At 36.5% G+C, this 24359-nt stretch overlaps 1 protein-coding gene across 1 annotated transcript in view; it reads right to left on the reverse strand.

Annotated features, from left to right (window-relative positions):
- LOC108719987 (copine-4) overlaps positions 1–19941 on the reverse strand; it is a 216471-nt gene extending 196530 nt beyond the window's left edge. The window contains exon 1 of the mRNA XM_018269331.2: positions 19612–19941. The gene's annotated coding sequence lies outside the window, so the exon portion shown is untranslated. The remainder of the gene's footprint in view (positions 1–19611) is intronic.
- Positions 19942–24359: the final 4418 nt, after the last annotated feature.

The following is a 24359-nucleotide window of genomic DNA, read 5'->3' on the forward strand; positions in this document are numbered from 1 at the left end:
TGCTGACCAGTAAATGCTACCTGCTAATTGGTTAAAGGGTAAACTGCCTTTTATTACACAATTTTTAGCCAAACTCAATCCTAACTAGTCCAAAAACGCATCCTTAAGGGTAAGGCCACACGAGGAGACTCGGGAAGATCTTGTCGCCTGGCGACTAATCGCCTTGTCTTTTGAGCGACTATCTCCCTGAACTGCCTCATCGTTTTTCCCCATAGGCTACAATGAAAAGTCACCTGTGCTAATGCTCACGCAGCGATGCGTTTTCAATAGTTGTCCAAAGTTGCCTCAGTGAGGCAATTTCAGGCGACTATAGAAAACGCATCGCCGCGTGTGCATTAGCGCAGGCGACTTTTCATTGTAGCCTATGGGGAAAAACGATGAGGCAGTTCAGGGATTAACTATCCCTTAAGGATAGTTAATCCAAATCTCCTCGTGTGGACTAGCCCTAAAGGGATACGGTCATGGGAAAAAAAAAAATTCAAAATGAATCAGTTAATAGTGCTGCTCCAGCAGAATTCTGCACTGAAATCCATTTCTCAAAAGAGCAAACTGATTTTTTTATATTCAATTTTGAATTCTGACATGGGGCTAGACATATTGTCAATTTCCCAACTGACCCAGGTCATGTGACTTGTGCTCTGATAAACTTCAATCACGCTTTACTGCTGTATTGCAAGTTGGAGTGATATCACCACCCTCCCTTTTCCCCCCCAGCAGCCAAACAAAAGAACAATGGGAAGGTAACCAGATAGCAGCTCCCTAACACAAGATAACAACTGCCTGGTAGATCTAAGAACAACACTCAATAGTAAAAACCCATGTCCCACTGATACACATTCAGTTACATTGAGAAGGAAAAACAGCAGCCTGCCAGAAAGCATTTCTCTCCTAAAGTGCAGGCACAAGTCACATGACCAGGGGCAGCTGGGAAATTGACAAAATGTCTAGCCCCATGTGAGATTTCAAAACTAAATATAAAAAAATCTGTTTGCTCTTTTGAGAAATGGATTTCAGTGCAGAAGTCTGCTGGAGCAGCACTATTAACTGATGCGTTTTGAAAAAAAACATGTTTTCTGATGACAGGATCCATTTAACACCCATCATTGTTTCTGTCTACCAACAATAAAACTAAGTAATAAATTCTGAATAATCCTTGGCATCGCCTAGTTTATTGTCAGTGGAATGTTTTCATAGAGGTCACATGTTTTCATAGGGGCACGAGAAACATCCATAAAACGTGTGGGGTGCAGTGTGTGCCACAGCTAATGGCACAGTTAAACAATTTAATCTGAAAATTCCATTGTCTTCACATAGAGACTTTGAGAGATTATTGTTGTTACAATTTGCTTAAAGTGCCTCAAAATACTTTTCTACAGTTGTACAGTTTATTTTAGAAGTGTTGCATTTAAAATCAATGGATTACAGTACACATTCCAAACATTTTGAATGAATGATTGTAGCTTCAGTTCTTAGCAGACTGAACCCTGATCTTAATTTCAATAATAACCACCACTTCCATTTTGTTCAAGGAGGGCACCAGCTATGGTCCCTTCACACCTCTCTTCCATATAAGATGGTAATTAAAAGAAAACATGGCATGCAAACTGTCCTAAATGCAAAAAGAATGACTTCAATGTTATAAAAATACATGCCTGAATGAATCATAACAGAAATATAGGGATCATAACAAAATGAAGCAGTTTAGCAGTCAAACAGGAACAGATTACAGCTCATAGTTTACCGTCTTGTTCAAGTTGGGACCCCTAGCAGCGAAACAGATTGATGGCCTTTTTGTAGCCCCTCTGGGAAACAGAAGGTTATCCCTGCTTTGTTCAGCTGGAGCTGCTCAAGCAGGGTTTTATGGTTGAGGTGTTAAATTTATTGATTTTGTAACAAAGGGGTCTTTCTTTAAGGGCAGTTGAACAGGAGTTATAAAAGTAAAAAATATAGATTAATAGCAAGCATTTCCTTTACTGTACATGACTATTGTCTATCATTTCATTCTTTATTATATAGCTATTATTCATTTGTAGAAATTATTACTGTATTTTACAGAATAAATAATGGATGAATGAATAATTATTCACATTGGAGTAGATAAAGCTTACAATTCTTATATAATTTCTTATAACACTGGTATCCCAGGGTATACTCTGTACACAGACTAATGTTAAGCTTCCGGTACGTTTTTGACAAAGTCCAAATGCAAGGACACTTATAAAATATAATTACATAACTTGGTCCCAAAAATTAGGGATCCTAATGTTCTTTTGCAATCACAGTGCAATTATAGGTCTCCATGGCCCTCATAAAGGCAGCAAGTAGTTTTCATTTTCCGTCTAATTGTTCTGCTTGGCAGGTTAAAAGAGATTTATCTATTGGCGTAATGCTTGCTCGAGCATAGTTAAAGAAAAATAGAGGCAGGACAATTAATCTAAATAAAAAGTGTCAATTCCCAAAGAGGAATATCAGGATTTATAATCAAGTCTCTGCTTTTTTTTCTTAATGAGACTGCATGGCTTTGTAATTGACAAGCAGAATATTCCAATGCAGAATACAGAGCTTTCTGTGCTAGGGTTCTCCTAATGCTTGTGTGGGAAAAAACTGACATCAGGTTCATGTTTTTATATGTTTTGATTGTATTAATGCATGTATATGATGTAACAACTTGTTTTTAGCCATGCATATACAGATATAAAAATATTACTGCTACAGCTTGTAATGGTAGATAATCTATACAAACAAGTTTGGGGCTGTGTTGTGAGCAAAGAGGTGAATGTGATGGAAATTCAGTTGCAAGACTAAAGTTGCATATGTCCCTAGTAAAATTATGGATATGACAATGAAGTCAGCTTCTGGTCAACCTTTACTAAAAGAGCTTCTGACGTCAACAGTTGAATACATGCAAGGCCACAAATGTTCATTGCGTTTTCTGTTGTTACTTCCTTTCACAAACAGATGAAAAAATAGTTAATCCAAATCTGAATTTATGTACAGTAACACAGAGACGAAATTTAGCAGGTGACAGTATTTCATTACAGATTATAAACCTACTGCAATGAATCATACTTGCTTTAATATACGCAAACTTTTTCCAGCACAAATAGCTGGACACCAATATGGCAGTAATGTAGGCTGAAAGACATGTCCATCAGAGTAGAGGAAGATAAAAAAATCTGAAACCATTTTCCATTTGCATCAGAGCGGAAGGGCAATCAAACTGTACCTGTAACCTACATTTACGTAAAAACCCTGTATTTCATACCCTGAAAAAAAGCCATGCTTGAAGCTACTAATGTATCTGCCACTATAACTACTTCAAGGGGAGAGTTACAAGACTTAATAATTCTCACTTTAAAAACCTCTAGAATGGAAAATAATTTTTTTTTCTAAGGTCAGCGGATGCTGGTATATCTGCTGAAAGGACTTAATATTTAATAAAACATCAGAGAGTTTATTGTATGTTCCCCTTATATGCTTATGCATAGTTATCATATCCCCTCTTAAACACCTTCTCTAGTGCAAACTTGACTAGATTTTTCCCATAACTGAGACCTTTTTATTCAATTTATAAGCTTAGTGGCTCTTCTAAGGACTCTATTTCAATAATAGTGCTTTATTGATGCAAATGATCTAGTACTGTCTCAATAAAAGGTGTCAGAATCAAATAAACAGAAATGTCTCTGCTTGAGGATACAGCATTTCTACTTGAATGGACATATTTATTATTCAATAATGAAAGCATAGATTAAAGTGGTTTCTGATTTCTCTTTTGTAGTTGGAGTCCTCTCTCCTCCAGTGCTGCCACTTCTATGAGGAACCTGTCTCTTTCCGAAAGTGACAGTACGAAGTACCACTGCAATTTTACAGAGGATATAAAAATAGATTACTGTAACACAAAACGAAATAGTGTTCTTCCCCGAGGCTCGTCTTAAAAAAATTGAAGATATTTTTTTTTTCTCACACCATGACAATTATTAGTGCAAATAAGATGTAAGAGGATTGATGGTCCAAATCTTACAACTTTATACATCTAAATTTTGATTTCTCCTATGGAAGAACTAGTTGCAGCCCTGCTTATTAAACAGTGTTATTTGCAGTGTCGGACTTGGATGCCAGGGGCCCACCAGAGACCTTAGGCTGAGGGCCCACTTTCCAAACTATTATACCTCCTCTCCTCACTCAACCTCTTTATTCTCCTAGTCTCTATATAATATACTCTATTCTTCCATTATTAAGCCTCTTTTTCTCATAAATAAATAGGGAATGACCATGAAATAGGCAAGCAGCAATAGCAGCAAGAGGCCCACTGTCACCTGGGCCCACCGGGAGTTTTTCTGGTACCCTGGTGGGCCAGTCCGACACTGGTTATTTGTAACCCTGTACAATGCACTGTAAGTGGATATTAAAAAAAATACCTTGCCCTGTCCTTAGCTTTAAACTTTGGTTGAGTGATGTAAGCTGATCATCCCTTTTTAGGTTCCCTGGGAGGTCTCTATGTCCCTTTTTAAACTTAAAGTATTATATCAAGGTTATTGTGATCTTAATGGGGTTGTTCACCTTCAAACACATTTTTTCAGTTCAGTTGGTTTCAGATAGATCACCAAAAATAAAGACATTTTACATATACTTTCTATTTTCTATTTGTGACAGTTTTCTAATATTGAAGTGTAAAGTTATATTTTTTCACCTTCTAAAGAAGCTCTGGGAGGGGGGGGGTCGCTGACTCTTTAACTGTTCTAAATTGATACATTTAGTTGATACGTTTGTTATCTTTAGCCTTGCTGAGCAGAGTCCCTGAGTTTCATTTAAGGCAACTATTGATCTCTTACAAGTAGTAATTCTCCTTTGCTACCATTGCCGTTTATGTGTTATGTGTTGGCCTAGCGCTGTCGACAGGGTGCCATGGGCCGGATGGACTGCTTTGGAGCGTTGGGATTGGGCGACCCTGTGCGTTTGCACCTACACTAGGGGCTCTGGATACTGAGACGCCGGTACCGCATGCAGTTTACCATTCTCAATTAACTTACATTGACGCTCTCGACGCAGCGTGTGTGCACAATGAGCTATTTGCCCTTCCAGTGCGGGGTCTCCATACATAACATCTCCCGTCCGAGCATGCCTTCAAGCCAGGTGCAGAGGATGATGGGATCTGATCACTGCCTGTTTTTGCCGTATGAGGCACCCACATTATACATCTCCTGATAGTTAAGGATCGGTGTATACGGTTCAAGCTGGTAAGATGCGATACATGTACTGCCGTATTCTCCCGAGAAAGTTAAGCAGTCCAACCTTTGTGATGAAGAGTGCAAGCCTTCTACCTCTGATGCCCAGATGAACATATTTCTTGTCTACACAAAGTATATTTCTTGCTTACACAAAGCATACTTTTCTTGGAACATTGACTTTCTGTACATCACTCAAATGACTTTGGGATTTTTTGATTTTTCTGATTTTCTGTTTTTTTGATCTTTCTGATTTGTATTCTATTTTTTATATATTTTTATTATTATTATTTTATATTAATATTGGGACTTGTTTAGCACATGGATTGCCTGATTGGGGATAGTTTAGTTAGATTTCTAGACGGGTTCGATACCCTTTATTTGTATATTTCACTTATTTATCACCTTACGCAATAATTGGCATTAACTGACACTAACAAAGGTGAACACCTTGACTTGTAAATAATATCCTTTTTTCTTTTAGTAGTGCACATATTTTTTCGGGCTTTTTGGGATTCTAACAATGAGGATTCACAAGTTATTCTCGGCCTAACACTGACGGGTTAACGGCTAAGCTAATAGGCATGTCACATTAGATAATATATCGCTTATATCTATACAATGAAAATTAGACCGTCTAGGAATATCTATTCCACTACACCTGTATCTAAGTAAAGATAGATTGCAATTTAGTTATCGCTATTGAGGGGTTCCTGAAACAGACCTTTGATCTTTACTCAATTGTTGGTATTTGTAACATAAGTAACATTTTAGGCTGTGTATTACAGAGAGTTACAATGAAAGATTACAAAATACATGATTTTAATTTTAACTTTGTGGTCCGCCTAACAAGGGGTTTTAACATAAATGTGGATTTGTTTTATTTGTTTAGTAATTATATAGAAATGCTTTATGTCATTTAATAATTTGACGCATAGTGATGATGATGATGACGTTAGCCAATTGAGTTCTTTCTCCCGCCATCATAGGTATATAATGCATTTTTTGATAGCCTATGTCACTTTGAGAAAGGCCTCGGAGAGGCCGAAACGTTAGTCGTTTTGTCAATAAAACATTTTTATTTCAATTTAAGTCCTGAGAGTGAGGACCTTTTTTGTGGGATGAATACTTCAATAATTTTGGACACTGCACCCAGGCAACGTTGAACCGTTTGACGAGAGTGCCGGCTCCTCCACTGACTCTACTATATATATATATATATATATATATATATATATATATATATATATATATATATATATATATATTATCAGGGCCGGGACTAGGGCGGCAAGATTTTAGGGCAGCATGCCATCCAGCTACACACTAATATTTTCGGAAGCACTTGGGACACGCAGTAGATCTGAATCTGATGGCTCTTTAAATATCCTCCTCAAGGCCAGAACTAGGGGTAGGCAGAGTAGGCACGTGCCTAGGGTGCAAAGCTGGGGGGCATGTACCTTCTCTGCCTCATACCCCCTAGTCTGGTCCCCTATTTCCACTCTCATGCCAGCTGTTTCAGGGAAGGACTGTGCATCCGCCTATTCGCAGAGAAGCTGCAGCACACTCTGGCCTTTGGTGCCATAATCTGGAATTGATTATTATCCTACTGAAACACTTCCATATGAAGATTGATTAGTTTCATTGTTAAACTCATTGCTAAATCTGTATTGGGTTATAATAATAGAGTCTTGACCAAGCTCAGATTTCCCTGAATAACAAATTCAGAAGGCACTGGACATCTTAGTAAAATAAAGTATTAATGGATGGCAAGAGAACCAGTTTTTATCTGATTAAATACTGAATCGAGGCAGAAGGTTAATCTTTCAGCAGGACAAGGCCAACCTAACAATAAACTTGCACAAGACCAAAATGTAAATGTCTTACAATGGTCCAGCATAGGCCCATCCAACCTACTGGAGTTATGAAATGCCTTGTCATCACTTAATTTCAGGGTGGAACACTGGGAAAAGTGTGGCAATTTACAGCTAAAATACTAAAATGCTAATGATGTAATTCTCATATTTTAAAAAGGGGAACATTGGGGCTCCCTTTTTGTCAGATACAAGATACAGCGTTACAGCTTCAGCATTGATAGAGAAAGAAAGGGGAGATATTAAGAAGACAGAGAATATTCAGGGCCAAGGAAGTCAGAAGACGCATATGAGTAACTGAGAAAATAGCCTGAAGGTAAAATCTAAATACCTAAATAAATGTGTGGGACCATATACCTACATATATGCTGTATATATATATATATATATATATATATATATATATATATATATATATATATCTCTGAAGGACCTTGTTGGGAAGTGAATTAATCCTCTATGTGATTGGGATGTGAATCATTCCTCTATGGGATCGGGATGTGAATTGTTCCTTTATTCGTTAAATATTAGGGACTGCCAGCTGTTAAATTTATTTAAGAGTGTCTCCTTTATTTAAGATTTCTCCTTGGGGAGAATGGGCTTACAATCCTATAACTGACATACAAAGTAAGACAGGAAAAACAACATTGTAAGCATATTGAAAAAAAATTCTGCTGTAGGTTTTTGCCTGCTTTTTTAAACTAAGGGTATGTAACCTGCACACACCCGGTGCTAAGATTTTGCTCACATTACACCAGATGGGAACAGATATACTTGGTAAGCATTATATTTGTGATTTCTGTGATGCTGGGCAAAATATGGAGGGCATAGTTCATTACACTGTCTGCATAGCGAAAAAGTGCAAAGAAAGAGAGGTTTGCGCCTTGTATTGACTAGCAATAGAAAGAGGTAAGGCATAGCTAGCAATAGAAAGAAGTAAGGCATTTGTACCACACATACAGATATACAAAATATATACATATGGTACCAAACCTGAATATATATTAATGGTCCTTCTTGTAGTTATGGTTTGAAAGGAAGCATGGCATGAAAAGGTAGTTGGTCATGTAATCGGCCCTTCAACTACAAGTGCAATAACATTGGTCCTCCATGTCTAGGAAGATGCACTGCAACTGATCCATGCAAAAACTCTGATATTTATGCTATTGGTGATATGTGCAGGGTTTAAACCATAATTGTAACTCTTCTAGAGGAGAAAGCGAAATTGCCCTCCCTGCATTATTGATGCGCCCCCTCCGGCATCAGAGGGACTATATAATACAGACACAAAAGGTGTCAACATATAGAGGAACCAAGGATCTATTCTTGCTTAAGGGCACAGCAGCTAGTTTATGCCTAAATGATGACTTGTAGCTTATTTTAAACTTAAAAGGAAAAAGTGTTGTGGGGGGCCTTTGCATATTTAATTCAAGGATTTAGAGTAGATTGCAAATCAGAGGGAAATTTCACATTGAACGTAGGAGATAAAACTATAAAACGCCTATTGCACAGTTGTGCGGGATCCCCTTGCAAACTTAGTAGGTGCTTTGCCTTGTAATATGATCCAGCAGCTCCCTCTAGTGTTCAGTAGTTACTGCACTGCTGCTGTACCAATCTGTTTCCTTCTTGTTTTAACCTGCCTATGTCCTTGTATACAGACATAATTCAATTACATTATCTAATTCCCTTTACTGTAACCTCTGACCTTAATATTGTTTGTGAAATATTACATTTACCCAATATATTATTCCATAACATTGTCATCACATTTATATTATCCAGAAATACAATATATCATGCATTAATGCTAAAATGACCTTTCTTTGTATCTCTGCTTTTTTTTTTTTTTTTTAAAGCTGAAGTACTGTGGAAATCTAAATAACTTTTACTTGGTTTTTATTTATATGCTTGTTTTGGCATTGTGCTCTAGGTTTTTTGGCAACCTTAACCTCCTAAGATTTTTTTTTTTTTCTTTATTCCACTTTGTCCTTCAGTCTATAAGACAGAATCATCTTTGAATTTAAAATTTAAAGAAAATCAACAACTGGCTGGAAGAAGATAGTCACTATATAAAATATTACTTCTGTAATTAACTTGACGTCTACTTCTTACAGTTTTTATAGCAGGATGGCCATGAGCTTTGCACAGTTATCCAGTTCTTAGATGCACTATAATGAGTATATTAACATCTACCCATTCAATTGGGAAAAGAGTAGTATGAGTAAGAAATTGTAGGGGGACTTACATTTCTATTGTTCTCTAGGGGCCAAGTGCATTATACAGTCACCGGTATTGGCTATATTATTTTTAACAGCCCCTTAGCCATGAATATAGTTAGAAACTTAGAACCTGCACTGTCACATGTGGGTTAGAATACAGTTTGACACTTTGGGGTTTCTCTTAATTTCCTTCTTTTCATAACTATTTTATCAATGAAAACATTTCCTTTCCAATATCCTTTACAACTTAGGCAAGAACAAATAGAATGTATTTTCATGTGCTAGTATACAGACCATGGGAAAATGTCCCTTGGGTTGGTTGTGGTTTAAGCTTTCCAAGGCACTACGTTGGGGTTCTTGTACAATAACTTGTATTGATGGGTGAATCTGTCCCCAAACTCCGAAGATATATGCGAAACGGCTAAATAATTTTGACTCCAGACAATTTTGACACAAGCGACAATTTTTACATGCAAAACTCTTTTGTCCAAATGCATTAAAGTCAATGAGCAGGTGAATCTTTTTGATGTGCAGCAATTTTTATGCGCACGCCAAATTTTTTTGTTGTGGCGAATTTTCCACAGCAAATTTTTGACGCATTTTCATTCCAAAACATTTGCGGGTGCCGAAATGTGGAAATTAGCTGCAAATCTATACCTGTTAAATAAATTTGTCCATCACTGCTTGTGAGTGGTAATATAGCTGTCAGGGACAGAAAAACAAACAACTGCATTGTATCCAGAGAGGCTTAAAGACACTTGTAGTACAGGTGTCCGTTATCCAGAAAACTCTGAATTATGGGAATGCCATCTCTCATAGACACCACTTTATCAAATAATTACTTTTTTAAAAAATGTTTACCATATTCTCTGTAATAATAAAACAGTACTTTGTACTTGATCGTAACCAAGGTATCATTCATCCTTATTGGATCCAATATGGTTTATTTAATATTAAAATAATTAGATAGTAGCCTTAAGATATGGTGTTTCAAAATACAGATAGATCCCTTATCCGAAAAAAACCCTGGTCCCGAACATTCTGGATAACAGGTCCCATACCTGTATTTCAGCACAACCATTTGCTGGGGCAACAGCAGTGTTATGTTTAATGTGTTCATTAGCATAATATAACATGCATAGCAAAACATAGGCTTCAGAGTGTTAGGAAGAATGCTTACTGTAAATGGACTGAATAATGACAGCAGGTGGTGGGGGGGTTGTATGTATGAATGCTGGGTTTTATTTGGAGAGGTTTAACTTGATGGACTTTGGTCTTTTTTCTAATTTGACTTGCTTTAAACAGGAAGCACAGATAAAATGAAGTTTAGGTTAAACAAATAGCCAAACTGGCAAAACACCTATAATAATTGACAAAAAATAACAGTAAACCTAGCCATGATTGAGAAATAAATATAGTAGTCAAAGTAGAGCAGTCACAGCCATCAACTCAACATGACACCCCCCCCCCCTCTTTAAAGCTGTGTTTGGTTCAATAGGATAACAATAATTCAATGAAATGCAATGACAGCTCCTCATTCAATAGGGCTTGATTTATTAGGATGGAAAAGATTTCTGTTTGCGCTTCATAGAGGTTCTGAAGTATGTGCTTACATAATGGAGACCTTATATTATAGCAATTAGCTATTTAGGGTGATGGATGGTTTGCTCCACTGCTTAATATTCTTTTGCGGTAGAACAGCACAATGGCTTTGTGAACAAGTAAAATAAAGATTCTGTATCTGAGCTTTTTTATGCATTTGTCTTAAAACAGTCAAAACCAAGGAGATTTCTCTTTTGCCTTTCTAAGCCTTAAATAATGACTCTAGTCAGTAACCTGCTTACTGTACAGCACACAAGGATAAATAATAATATTCAAAGGCTAAAATTACAAATCACTTCACTGAGAGATAATTTCAATCCGAAAGAAACTTTCTGAAGGAATCCGAGTTGTCAGGATCTTGCAATGTCATGTCCTGAAGTGGCATATTATTACTTACTGTTGTAAGCTTCAAACTACTGTATAAGTGAATGTGGTTTCTCAGAATAACAGTTGTCTTATTAAAATCCTTGCTAGTTTCTGTCCTAAAATAATTTAATATAAACTTCTCTTAAAATAACAGGATAACTAGCCAAAAAAGATGACCCCTTAATTGTTCTCAGACAGTAATGTACCAATATCAGTAACAGAAATCTAGAAGCTTCAGCTCAGCAAAGTACCTGTCATATATCATGTACAAGGTAATGGGTCAAAATCAGGCTTAAAGTCAGCTTCAAAATAAAGCAAAATATACAGTATAGGATATACTGTATAGGATAAACTAATCAGAAAAGGCCATTAGATTTCATTCTAGTGAATGTAGATGTTAACCCAATGTAGATTTATTAGAATATTATAATAGGAGTGTCCTATAAACTATACAAATAGATGGGATGAACTCCTTGCCCCAGTTTTGTACAGTACTAATAACCTGCTGCTTATTTATTTAAACCACTGTATCCAATCACATCAGCTTTAATAATGCCACATACTATTTGCCACCAGTGGAACACTGCAAGCTCTGCTCAGTTGCATCTTCTTAATAAATGTAACCCCCAATTTGTAGGGAAAAAAAACAAAAAAACACAAAACATTTTCTTATCTAATGCAAATATATTGAGCCCTTAGAAAACTACAAAAAAAACCTCAGGTGAAAAAATTAATCTGAAAAGTAGTGTAAAAAGCAACACTGCATCCTTGATGGCTTTTTTTCAAGTTAACACCTCTTCTTATGTCAGAAATATGCACTCAGATATTCACTGGCATTAAACTATTACACAACTATATGTTCAAAGGATTTTACACACTGTACCAGTGTTACCGTAACTGTGTAATTTGGTGCATATCAACACCTGATTTTACACAAAACTCCCCAGGAAATAGATCAAAGCTGGTGTAATACAGAAGATGGTCATATATACAAAGTTGTACAAATAATTGAATTCATATCATTCAGGGAATAGTTAAAATTCGAATTTGGTTTTTAAAATTTATCATGTACTGGTCCTTTAAGAATTCAAATTCCCCTATTCGCCACCTTAAACCTGCCGAACTGCTGTTTTAGCCCATGGGGAATGTCCTGGGATTTGGAGTTGTTTGCAGCCTTCCTAAAAATCTGGGGTTTTTTTTCAGAGAAAAAACGAATTTGAATCAAATTCTAATTGAATTCTAATTCTGATACGTCTTTATGGGTTGATCCCATCAACCCAAGTTTGAAAAATTCTAAATTTTTTGATAAATTTCAATTCGGTTTTTTTTAATTGTTTTTAATTTTGAGATTATGGGGTTTTAACTCTAAATTTCGACCCTTGATAAATCTGCCCCTTAATGCATGTTTGGCCAATATGTTTCATCCTACCAATAATCTATGGCTTCACAACTCATCCAAGGGTTTAAGAGCAGCAGCCAAACTGCTGAAGTTCCTGCCATCTACAGAAAAGTTCATATTTTCAGTCTTGTCTGCCTTCTTCAAGTGTGTCTCTTCTTCCTAACTCATTTTTCTATTCAGTTGGTATATATATATTCTCTTTATCCAGTAACCTTCTAGTTATACTCACAACTTAAAAACACATTTCATGTACAAACTGTATTTAATAAAAACCTTACCCTTTCTCTGATTTGATTGTTTGAACTACTTCCAGGAAAAGCTTGCATTTGCTGTATGCTAGTGAGTTTCACTGCTCATGCATCCGCCATATCTGCTAACTAATAGTAACTTTTGTGAGTGCATATCTGCATCCAAACCCATTGACAGGCACTGATATTTCATAAAATCAAAGTGACCGATTTATAGCTTATAACTGTTTATTGGTACATAAGTGTTTGGTTATTTATGTTGCAACGGGTCACTCAGACTTGGGCCTCCTAGTGCTTTTACAACCCTAATTCTGGTAATGTAACATGAAAAAATTAATTAATGTAAATGGTTCGCTGAGCACTTCTGCAATTTACTCACTTTCTCTTTGAATGTCAGGGTGTCAGCAACCCTCACTGTCTATGAATATCCTGTACAGTCAGTTTACCCTTGGGTTGCTGACTCTCAGTTAAGCTGCTGTTAACAGTCTAAAAATGTAAATATCTCAGAATCCACTAAAAATAGAAAGTGCTCAGAGAGTACTAAGAGCACGTTTACATCAATTTATTGAGTTTAGAACCACTTTTGCTTATTCAAAGATTTTTTTTTTAATTAGGGACAAGGCCGTCAAACAGCTGGATCTGTTATTTTCTTTCATTGTCCATCGTATGTTTTATACAGTAATGTGAATTATAAATTGTAACAATAGAACAATTTTAGAGCAATGGATGCTGCTCTGTTGCTCTTCTGCATACAGTTAACAGAAATAAATGACCTTGTGAATAACAAAGGCAGTTATTAAATCACCTTTGAAAACCTTTTACAAAATGTTCAAAAGAGCCTCTGATCAACAAGTGTAACTCCTGGTCTAGGTCTGTCATTAATACATGTCATTACTTTAATTATCATAGGGTAATAATACCCTCAGAAACCACTGAAAGAGTAAAGATTTGCTAAGTATGCTAAGCTACGTTAGCATAAAATATATTTTATGGAAGGCAATATAATTGAAAGGAAGCAGAACATTTTCCAATGAAATGATGTGGAGTGAAATGGTCTTAATGAATGTTTAAAGTGATAATGACAAATCATAAATCTATTTTATAAAGTCGTCTTGCTACATACGTTCCAATATAATGCTTACATAGCAAGGAGATGCAACCTTCAGTACACCAGATTTTGCAAAACTATAAAAAATTTCACCTACTACTTGATTCATGCAGGTAGGCTGGAAGTAAAATTTTTGCCATTTGGAGAAGACTGCCTATTCTTGCTATACAGTTATGATCTTCCATTTGTGTATGTATCCCTTTAGAGCTTGCTGGACCCAGTGGTGTAACTATGGAGGAAGTCAACCAGGTGATCGCAGGAGGAGCTGGTGTGGATCCAAGCCAGCAGGGAGGTGGAGGGCACACCAGGGATGGAGTTACTGTGCAGGCGCCTCTGAATATTTTTTATTGGGGACGGGGTGAAGTGCAGTATTGTTATGCCACTGGCTGGAACATAGTAGTATTCTGCAGCAACTGAACTGGAATAATAAGCCACAGATTCAAGGATACTACACTAGCTAATGGCTGTCAATATAAAGGAAAATGGGAAAGTGAATTATATATATATATATATATATATATATATATATATATATATATATATATATATATATATATATATTCTCCAGTGGGACTCAAAGTGCTTAACAGCAATCAAGACAGTCATTAAAGCCACACTTAGGGGCAGATGTATGAAGGGTCGAATATCGAGGGTTAATTAACCCTCGATATTCGACTAGGAACTAAAATCGTTCGACTTCGAATATCGAAGTCGAACGATTTAGCGCAAATCCTGCGATCGAACGATCGAAGGATTATTCCTTCGATCGAACGATTAAATCCTTCGAATCGAACGATTCGAAGGATTTTAATCCAACGATCGAAGGAATATCCTTCGATCAAAAAATCTCAGGCAAGCCTATGGGGACCTTCCCCATAGGCTAACATTGACTGCGGTAGCTTTTAGCTGCCGAAGTAGGGGGTCGAAGTTTTTCTTAAAGAGACAGTACTTCGACTATCGAATGGTCGAATAGTCGAACGATTTTTAGTTCGAATCGTTCGTTTCGTAGTCGTAGTCGTAATCGAAGGTCGAAGTAGCCCATTCGATGGTCGAAGTAGCCCAAAAAACACTTCGAAATTCGAAGTTTTTTTAATTCGAATCCTTCACTCGAGCTTCATGAATCGGCCCCTTAGTATGCTGGAACACCAGTAGGTTAAGTAACATGCCTAGGATCACAAGGAGGGCATAGAACCAGGGTACAGCTAGCAGCATATAATACCGTTTGGACAAGACAATTATAGACTCATCCTGCCATATATGATACGTTAATAGAAGCATTATGGCTAAATCAGCTGTGATAATGCATAAAAACTATTGATACTTTATTGTTATAGTTCACTAGACACTAAGGTAAACTAGAGTAAACTATATAATGCCACCCATACAAGACTTTGAATACCAGGTAGGATAAGTTATAGCTATGGAATGGAAAAAAAGCAGGTAATGTTGATATGATATATATATACAGTATATATTACCTATACTTCTTTCATCCAAATGGGTATCATAACCATTGCAGGTAAAAATAAATATGCCTTGCTGTACTTCTGATACTAAGATTGATTTGATAATATTAATGCACAAACATTTCTGATAACATGACATATTACATTGTTATAAACGTTCATGTGATTTTCATGTTGGTAGTAAACTATAGTGATGGACGAATTTGCGCGATTCGCCGCCAGCGAATAAATTCGCGAAATGCCCGCAAAAATTCGCCCTGAAAAATTCGCCTGTTTCAAAAAAAAATTCACCACCGGCGAAAAAAACAGACGGTTTCGCAAATTTCGCGAATTTTCCGGAGAAGCGAAATGGTGCAAATTCGTCCATCACTAGTAAACTACAACCTGTTATGTACACCATTGTCTCACACAAATATTTTTTTTAAATCCCAGAATATTTGCTACTGTATATTATTGCATATTTTATAATCCCCTAGTCGCTTGATAAAACCGAGTCTATAGACCTTGTGGTTGAATAAATCAAGCATTAAACTGTGGTATGTCCAGGGCAAATAAGATAACAGCTGTGAGGGCAGGTAAACAAACTGCTGTGAAAGAAATCCATTCATCAATAGCTAGAGTTGGTGATGTACTTTCAAGGACTTATCTGATATTTCGTTCAGGTTTCCAAAGCATTCTATTTGGTGTGTCTTAGAACTAAGACTTTGTTGCAATAAAAGGTTTTGAAGCATCTATCAAAGACAAAATAAGCTTAGCTTATAGAACAGGATAAAAAAAAGTTCTTGTGTTCTGGACAAGAATATATAATTAACATTTTAATAACATGTATTATCTATGTAAATAACAAGACTAACAAGTAAGTGACTCAACAGTTCAGCAGTTGTTTCTTGAGACAAGAATCAGTTCCAATCAGGTAGCAGGTGATAGTTAAGGTTATGTTTCTATTTAATATATTACAGTATCATGTGTACCACTGCATGAGTTCCCATCTACAACAGCCTGCAGAGACGTGTTACTTAATCAAGGGTCTCCCAATATCCCTCGTCATATAATCAAGGTTTAAAGCATGCTGTGTGTAAGAAACATTTGGGGATCCAAAATTATGGCCATAGAGCCTTAGTTGCAGCTATCCCCATACTTTCTGGTTTCTCCATGATGTGTCTGCCTAGTCTACATGCAGCTGCAACATCTGGGTCAACTCTGCATTAGTGTTCATTACACTATGAGGATGAGCTATGGAAGTAGTGGAAAATGCAAGACCATAAAGACACTCAGGAGAGATCAGGTGGCTTAAACAAAGCTTCATGCATGTGATTATTGCTCACAAAAATCACACAGCAGTGTTATGAATTGGTAAGTCCTACAAAGCTTTATTGCATCTAAAAAAACACTTTAAAGTATACAATAGATTATAACTATATTAACTGGTGCACAAGTGATTAGTCTCTAATACATTTACAAATACACAAATATATATGCCTATGCTGGGAGGGATTGTTTATCCATATGCATTTTAAGCCTTTATTAAGGGATAGACAATGTTTACCTTTTTTTAAAAAACAAAAATGAAGAATAGACAGCGTGACATAAGGTTGCCAATACAGCTGGGACAGCTAAGAAGGGCATGCATAAAAATAGCTTGAGCAAATAATATTAAATGTCATCCATAGTATTTTTTAAATTTGCAATTAATGTTGAATAATCTAGGAAAGTGAAGTGTAATTGCTTGTGACAGATCTACAGACAGGGAATCACAGTGGAGAGATTGGCATCCTGCTTGGCGTGAGAGGCAGCTGACTGCTGTGAGCCAAGACAAGCGTTCAGCATCGAATCACCTGAATCACACGCCAGCCCTCAGCTCACACATTTTACATTTTCATTACTCCACGCGCAGCTTCTGTTTGTACTTTTTTCTCACACTAGTTTTGCATTTTTTATTTAAAATGAAGAGGAAGGTGTTAGACAGAATGGCACTATGTCGTCTTGAGTGTTAATTTTTTTCAAAAAAATGCACAACACCAGCAATAGGAATAAAAACTAAGAGCTATAGTATTTCAATAAGAAGGATAAATATGTACTTGTGCAATGCATGTAAGTGTAAATAGTTGCATGCAGGGTTCTCACAACATCTTATTGGTTGGAAGAGAGTTGTATAAGGAGCTACAGATGCTGCAAGATAAAGGAGTCTAAAGAAGCTAGACTAGGAATCATTTCTTCAATATGTAGTGATCATGGAATATCTAAAATAGTCTAAACTCTATAGGCAGGGTTACCAAAGTGATGCCCCTCAGTTTATTAATAAAGTTCTGGATATTACTTTTATAGATCCATATACAGTATTTCGTTCAGATAGGAATAAGAAAATCCCTGTGCAATTCTGGTGCCATACAGCCCTTTTGACTTTTTGTGGTGATATACACATAAAAACAAGCAGCTATATAGTTACTGCACAGTTGCCTTACATTAACTGCATATACACTACAGCAGGGATCCCCAACCAGTAGCTCGTGAGCAACATGTTGCTCTCCAACCGCTTGGATGTTGCTCTCAGTGTCCTCAAAGCAGGTTCTTATTTTTGAATTCCAGGCTTGGAAGCAAATTTTAATTGCATAAAAACTAAGTATAGTACCTAATAGAGCCTCCTGTAGGCTGTCAGTTCACATAGGGGCCAATAAATAGCCAATCACAGCCCTTTTTTGGCACCCCAAGGGACCTTTTCATGCTTGTGTTGCTCCCCAACTCTTTTTACATTTTAATGTGGCTCGTGGGTAAAAAAGGTTGCAGATCCCTGCACTACAGGGTGTCAGAAAACAAGAGTTTTACTACAAGTACGTTTGTGTCTTATTATGTAAAGATATTAAAATGATTTCAAATCTAAATGATATGGGGTTGGTATTTAAAGCCAGTACCTGTACCAGTGTCTCATTTGGGATTTCCCATTTAGTGACTATATCTAATAGGAAGCGATTCCCTTAATAAAAAGTGACCTGATTTTAAAGAATGTGATAAAATGGTTGACTCCACTGAGCATACAAACATCAATATATCTATTAAAATATTAAAGTAGGCTTCACCAAGAGACCAGCAAAATAGATCACATGACAAACCCCCAAACACATGTACTGGATATAAGCACTTCCACCTTAGATATAGATAGATAACTTTAATTATTAAAAAAATACAAAAATCCCTGAGAGCCTGTGCCACTGAATTCTGAAAGCTCATCTTTCCTCATTTCTTTCTACAAGAAGTCTTCTGGGAAAATATGTTGCAAGTAAATAAGTAACACAAGTACATAAACTGCTGTTTTTTTAAAAATAGGAATACAACTTTATCTGCTACTGGGAATTCAAACCACATTATGGGACAGAGAATGTTCACAAAACTAGAAATATCTACTGCAGCCCCATCACTATACCCAGTTCAATGTTTTATGCATCTGATATACGGCAAAAAATGCAGTGGCAAAACTACCCCCATCATAAAAAAAATCATAAAATAGCACACAAAATAAGTATGACGTTTATACATAGTAAGTTTAAATACATCATCAAAACTCAGATTCAGGCAGTTCACTTTACACAGAGCCTCTAATATACTTGCAAGACTACCTTCCTGCTAGGTATTTGATAGGTGATTAACTTAGCGTTAAATCATCTCTGATCTGATCAGATGTGACACAGCATATATTAAATAAAGGGTCCAATATTTTAAAAAGAGAAGAAAAAAGAAATGTAGTAGAAGGATGTCAGAAGGATATTCGCTTAGATGTTTTGAACAAATGTGTTATATTTTTCATCCGAGTTTTATATTGTAAGTATATACTATAGCGCCTAGCAATAAATGTGTCTATTTAATCATAGCTGCCAGAAAAGCAAAGTCAGCTGTGCATTTCTCTTTTAGCCATGGAAGGTTATACTAAGGATCACATTACATAATCTCACCTACGAGGGTACCAGGTCTCTCTGACACCCTCACTGAGGATGAGCAGATGGGGGGGGGGACCACAATACTTCCCAACACTTCACTAAAATAGTTACTTTAAGCTGCCAGTTAAAACAATTCAGAGCATAAGATAACCAGTATTAGTTGTGGTTTACCTACCTTAGTACAGAAGTTTGCTGGTGCCTGGTGGGGACACTTTTCAGTTGTTCTGTAACGTCCTTTCCTCTATGTTCTTTCCCTTGCCAGTGATTACATCAGAAAGGCAATGTGGCAGAGAGAGGAGTTTGACTGTGCCTTAGAAAATCCCATTTCCATTCTCAGTGCTTAGGTATTAAGAAGAAGGTGTTGATGGGGTACTGTTGAAAGATCAGATCACAGCTGATAGAGTCGAGCCCAATATGATAAAGTCTTGTAGAGAGGGAGTAGGATGGAAGGAGTCAGTGGGGTTATGACTAGGAGAGATGACAGATCCTCTGTATACAATGAGAAGAAAAATCCACCTTCCTAAGATCATCACAAGCTCTCGTTCCGACCCAGCTGCTCCCTATAATCACTGTGCCCTGGTGCCCTCTAGTGGACTTTTTATAAACAGGCACAGAACAGAAATATATCAGGAAAGGAAACTAGAAACAGAGAAAGCATATGGGGTTATTCATAATGCCTGAACCAAGTGGAGTGTGATTTAGAGCTGGTGCTTGGCTCTCAGCAGTTAGCTGCCCCATTTAGCAACATGCACAGCAGCAAGGGGGGGACTTACACTGTGATCCCATGTCTGTGAGTCTAGCAATTAATCAGCAGCTAGTAGGATTATTCAGCGTTACATGGTAGGAAAAAAAGTTGCACTTTCTGCCAAATATTTACTCTTATTTTTAGACATCTTATTCCTTTATTTGTATTTATAACTTTCTTTTGTAAATAAATTGCCAATTCCAATTCAGAATAAAGTTATACTGGCAACAAATTTGATAAGCAAGCACACTCAGAATGGTTTCATTTTTTATGTTATATATTGAGCAAAATGACTATTTTCAGGCTAGGGAGATAAATAGAATAGGCCTTAACAGTGCAAACTGCTGAATGCAACCAGCAACACACATTCCTATTATATATTATAATGTACAGTGATGCTCTGTAGGTCTCATCAGATACTCAGATCAGAGACTTTCAAATGCATGTAATCATATACGTGCTGCTCAAATATACCTATTTTCTCCAGCTGATCACTGGTAACGACACTCTTATAAGATGAACAATGAATACATGCTTATCTGTTCAGCTCTCAGTACTGTAACATTATTGCAGTATAAGTCCTCCGACCTTCACCTGCACTCATTGTCAGCTCTTGGAGAATAGGTATAAAACGGTTCTTATTTAATGTAGGTGGTAAATTGCACCAGTTCAGTTACTCATTGCAATCAAACAGATATTTGCTACTGGTAACCTTTGCATAGTGAATGTTTTTACAGGTATGCAGAATACTAGGGACCTGGGTTTCTGGATAAGGGATCTTTCTGTAATTTGGTTCTCCATGCCTAAAGTTTAATTTAAAAAAAAATATCACCATTAATTTAATGTTCTTACTTAATGTAGGTGCTAAATTGCCCCAGTTCAGTTACATATACACATTTATATATATATATATATATATATATATATATATATATATATATATATATATCTATATATACATACATATAGTATTGGACCTGTTATGCAGAATACTAGGGACCTGGGTTTTTCCAGATAAGAGATCTTTCCAATTTGAATCTCCGTATCTTAAGTCTGTTAAAAATCATTTCAATAAGGATTAATTATATCTTAGTTGGGATCGAATACCAGGTACTGTTTTAATATTACAAATTAAAAGAAAACACTTTTTTAAACATTTGAATTATTTGATTATAATGGCGTCTATGGGAGATAGCGTTCCCATAATTCTGAGCTTTAAGGATAATTGGTTTCCAGATAACAGATCCCATAAAGTATGTGTATAATGCATACACATACGTGTGTATGCATGCTGTTCTATTTTTTCAAAAAGTTGGAACAGGGAAAGGGGCAAACTGTAATTTCCAAGCTTTGTTAGCTACAGCTTGCCTTGTGTAGAGTTAACAAATATTTACACTGTTTTTCACACTCGTTGCATGATATGTGTTGTGTTAAGGCATATAGCACAATGAAAAACAATTTGAATATTTGTTAGCCCTCTTCCAACCTTTTATAAAAATATTTTTATGATGTTTTTTTTCACCACCTTTTAGTACTGATGACTCCAGTATTCGTACAAGCCAGAGAGGTGTCTTATCCAGGATTTGGTTGAAATCCAAGTGCATTTGCAGAAAAGGCAAACTTAGCAGTAACCACAATCCCCCCCACCACCACCACAAGATATTTTTAAAGGGGTCTGGCATGCATAGCAACTTAGTGCTCACCTCCTCACCGCTCCCCCACCCCACCACTGCTCACTTGAATATGCCTGGTTGCTTGAAAATTTTCATTCATTTCAGATGAATTCTTAAGGTGGTAATATAAAAAGAATCTATACCATATGAGGGGTCCTATGGGATAATCACCTTTACAGCGTTTTGTTAATGTCAACAACCCGAATAAATGGAACAGCAGGAAGTTAAAAGAAGCTGTAGTGCTATTTCACTTACATATCTGCTGATGCACCACATTCTAGTGTATATAGTGCCTATTAGGTTCTCAAACATGGGCGATCCATGAATTGGCCAACATGCCAACATGCATAATGCATGGCTATCGGTCATGTACCATTCACATACTAAAGATTGTATGAATCCTTACAGTCATGTGACTTTAAAACTTGGGACCACTGAAAGCAAACATTTTTATTAAATGGATAATAATAAAAATAATAATAATTTATATTATTTTGTTGGATAATGTAATTTGGCCAATTCCAAAAAGGAAGTTTACCTTAGTGTTTAGTTCAACTTTGCCATTGGCACAAATATAAAGAAGTGACCTTTAATAAGAGCTGTTCTGAAAGGATCCTGAAATCAAGATGCTAGTCACTAAAGCATTGCCTGCATAATGGCTTTCCTGCCTGTTTTCAGAGTGCATCTGTCTGAAGTCTGTAAACCGATAAGTCCTATCCCCTAATTGATGCACAATTCAACCAATCACAGGCTGCTGCATCATAGTCCCATCTCTACACATCATTGGCCTGCCCCTAGATGTATTGGCCTGCCCCTAACAACACTGGTCCCACCTTTGGCTTTACCTGCATCGCTTTCCCTAGGGTTGCCACCTCACCCCTAAAACCAAACACATAGGAATACACAGCCTGCATGGCTAATTAGTAATTAATGTAGATGCATACTGCATACTGAATTGATTTATGTGCAGCCATGCATCATGCATCTAAATGAATTGCTTATTAGCCATGCAGGCTGCGTAATCCATATGTGTTTGGTTTTAAAGGGGTGTGGTGGCAACCCTAGCTTTTCCCCTCCTAGATTGCAGAGATAAAAAAGTGTCAGCCCTAGCTATGGGGTTGCAGGCTACACAATGGCCACTGGAATAAGGCTATGGAATTGGAAATCTCCCAAATCAATAGCAGGATCCATTAGTCTCTAGCAATGCCCATATGAAAATGGATAGTTTCAATCAAAACATGGCAATCAGACTAGTCCCTTCATTTCAGTAATCCTGTATTTATTTCCTACCTAAAAAGGCATCTAAACCTTTCTTGAAGTTATTGAATGTATCTGCCATTGCAACCTTCAGGGAGAGAATTCTACATCTTCCCAGCTCTCACTAAAAAAAAACAACAATTTGCCATTTTAAAGATGAAAGGAAATACAATTATATGGTCTCCATATATATTGATGCACAGTTATCATATCCACATGCTGGGTGGAATATATTGCACATGTACTGTATTACTAGGACCAACAGACCTTAGATTAGAAAGCAGTCATTTATTCAGCACATGCATGGTGTAGCAGGAGCAAGCTACTATATGTACATTCTCTACCATGAAATAAAGTTGTAATTTGCAAAATTAAGAATTACACGTTGTATATTACAGTATAGCATTTTTATCAAGCAGTATATATGTAAGTGCTCCGTGTTTTTGTCAGATACTAAAAATTATGGAATTTATTTTTACAAGGGAATGAAATAGTTAAAATAAATACCTTTTGACTGGGTTGTATTAAATAAATGATAATATTTGCAAAGGGCTTTACATATAGGAAAAGTGTTCACATTGCACACAATATTTCCATTACATTCCCCAGTAAGTCTTTATTAGGATCCGAGAGACTACTGCCACTTCCCCATTATAAATGTGTAAGGGGAGGGCGAATGGAACAAGGAACAGCAAAGCAGTTTTACTCTACCTACAGTACATAATGGAACATTATGCAGTTTCTGCAAATGGTAATGATACCCCTATGGAAGTGGAAGGGCAAGCTAAGATATCAGTATAATGAAGAAATATCACTACAGTGAAAAAAACAGTTTTTATGTATACAGTGATCATCAAAACAACATTAACTGCTTATCTCCAACCTATGGGGTATATTTAACAAAGAGTGAAGTTAATAGTGAAGTTCCGCCACTAGAGTGAAATGCCGCCACTCCCCATATAATGCAGATATTGGTATAATTATTATACATATAAAGTCTTAACATTCTATTGAACTGTACAACAGAAGTAAAATATACACAAGATAAACATTTAATTACATATAAATATAGAATTCATTCAGGATGTAAAGGGCACCATACTAGTTAGAACTTACAGCCCTTAAAGGGTTAGATCCACAAGAATAGGATAAGATTTTTTACAATAAAATCCGAATTTTTAGCGGAAAAAAAAATGCAATTTTTTTAGATTAATTATAAGATTCCGAACATCTGGCAGCTCAGACCTG

This window comes from Xenopus laevis, chromosome 6S (genome assembly GCF_017654675.1).
Source record: "Xenopus laevis strain J_2021 chromosome 6S, Xenopus_laevis_v10.1, whole genome shotgun sequence".
Lineage (NCBI taxonomy): Eukaryota > Metazoa > Chordata > Amphibia > Anura > Pipidae > Xenopus > Xenopus laevis.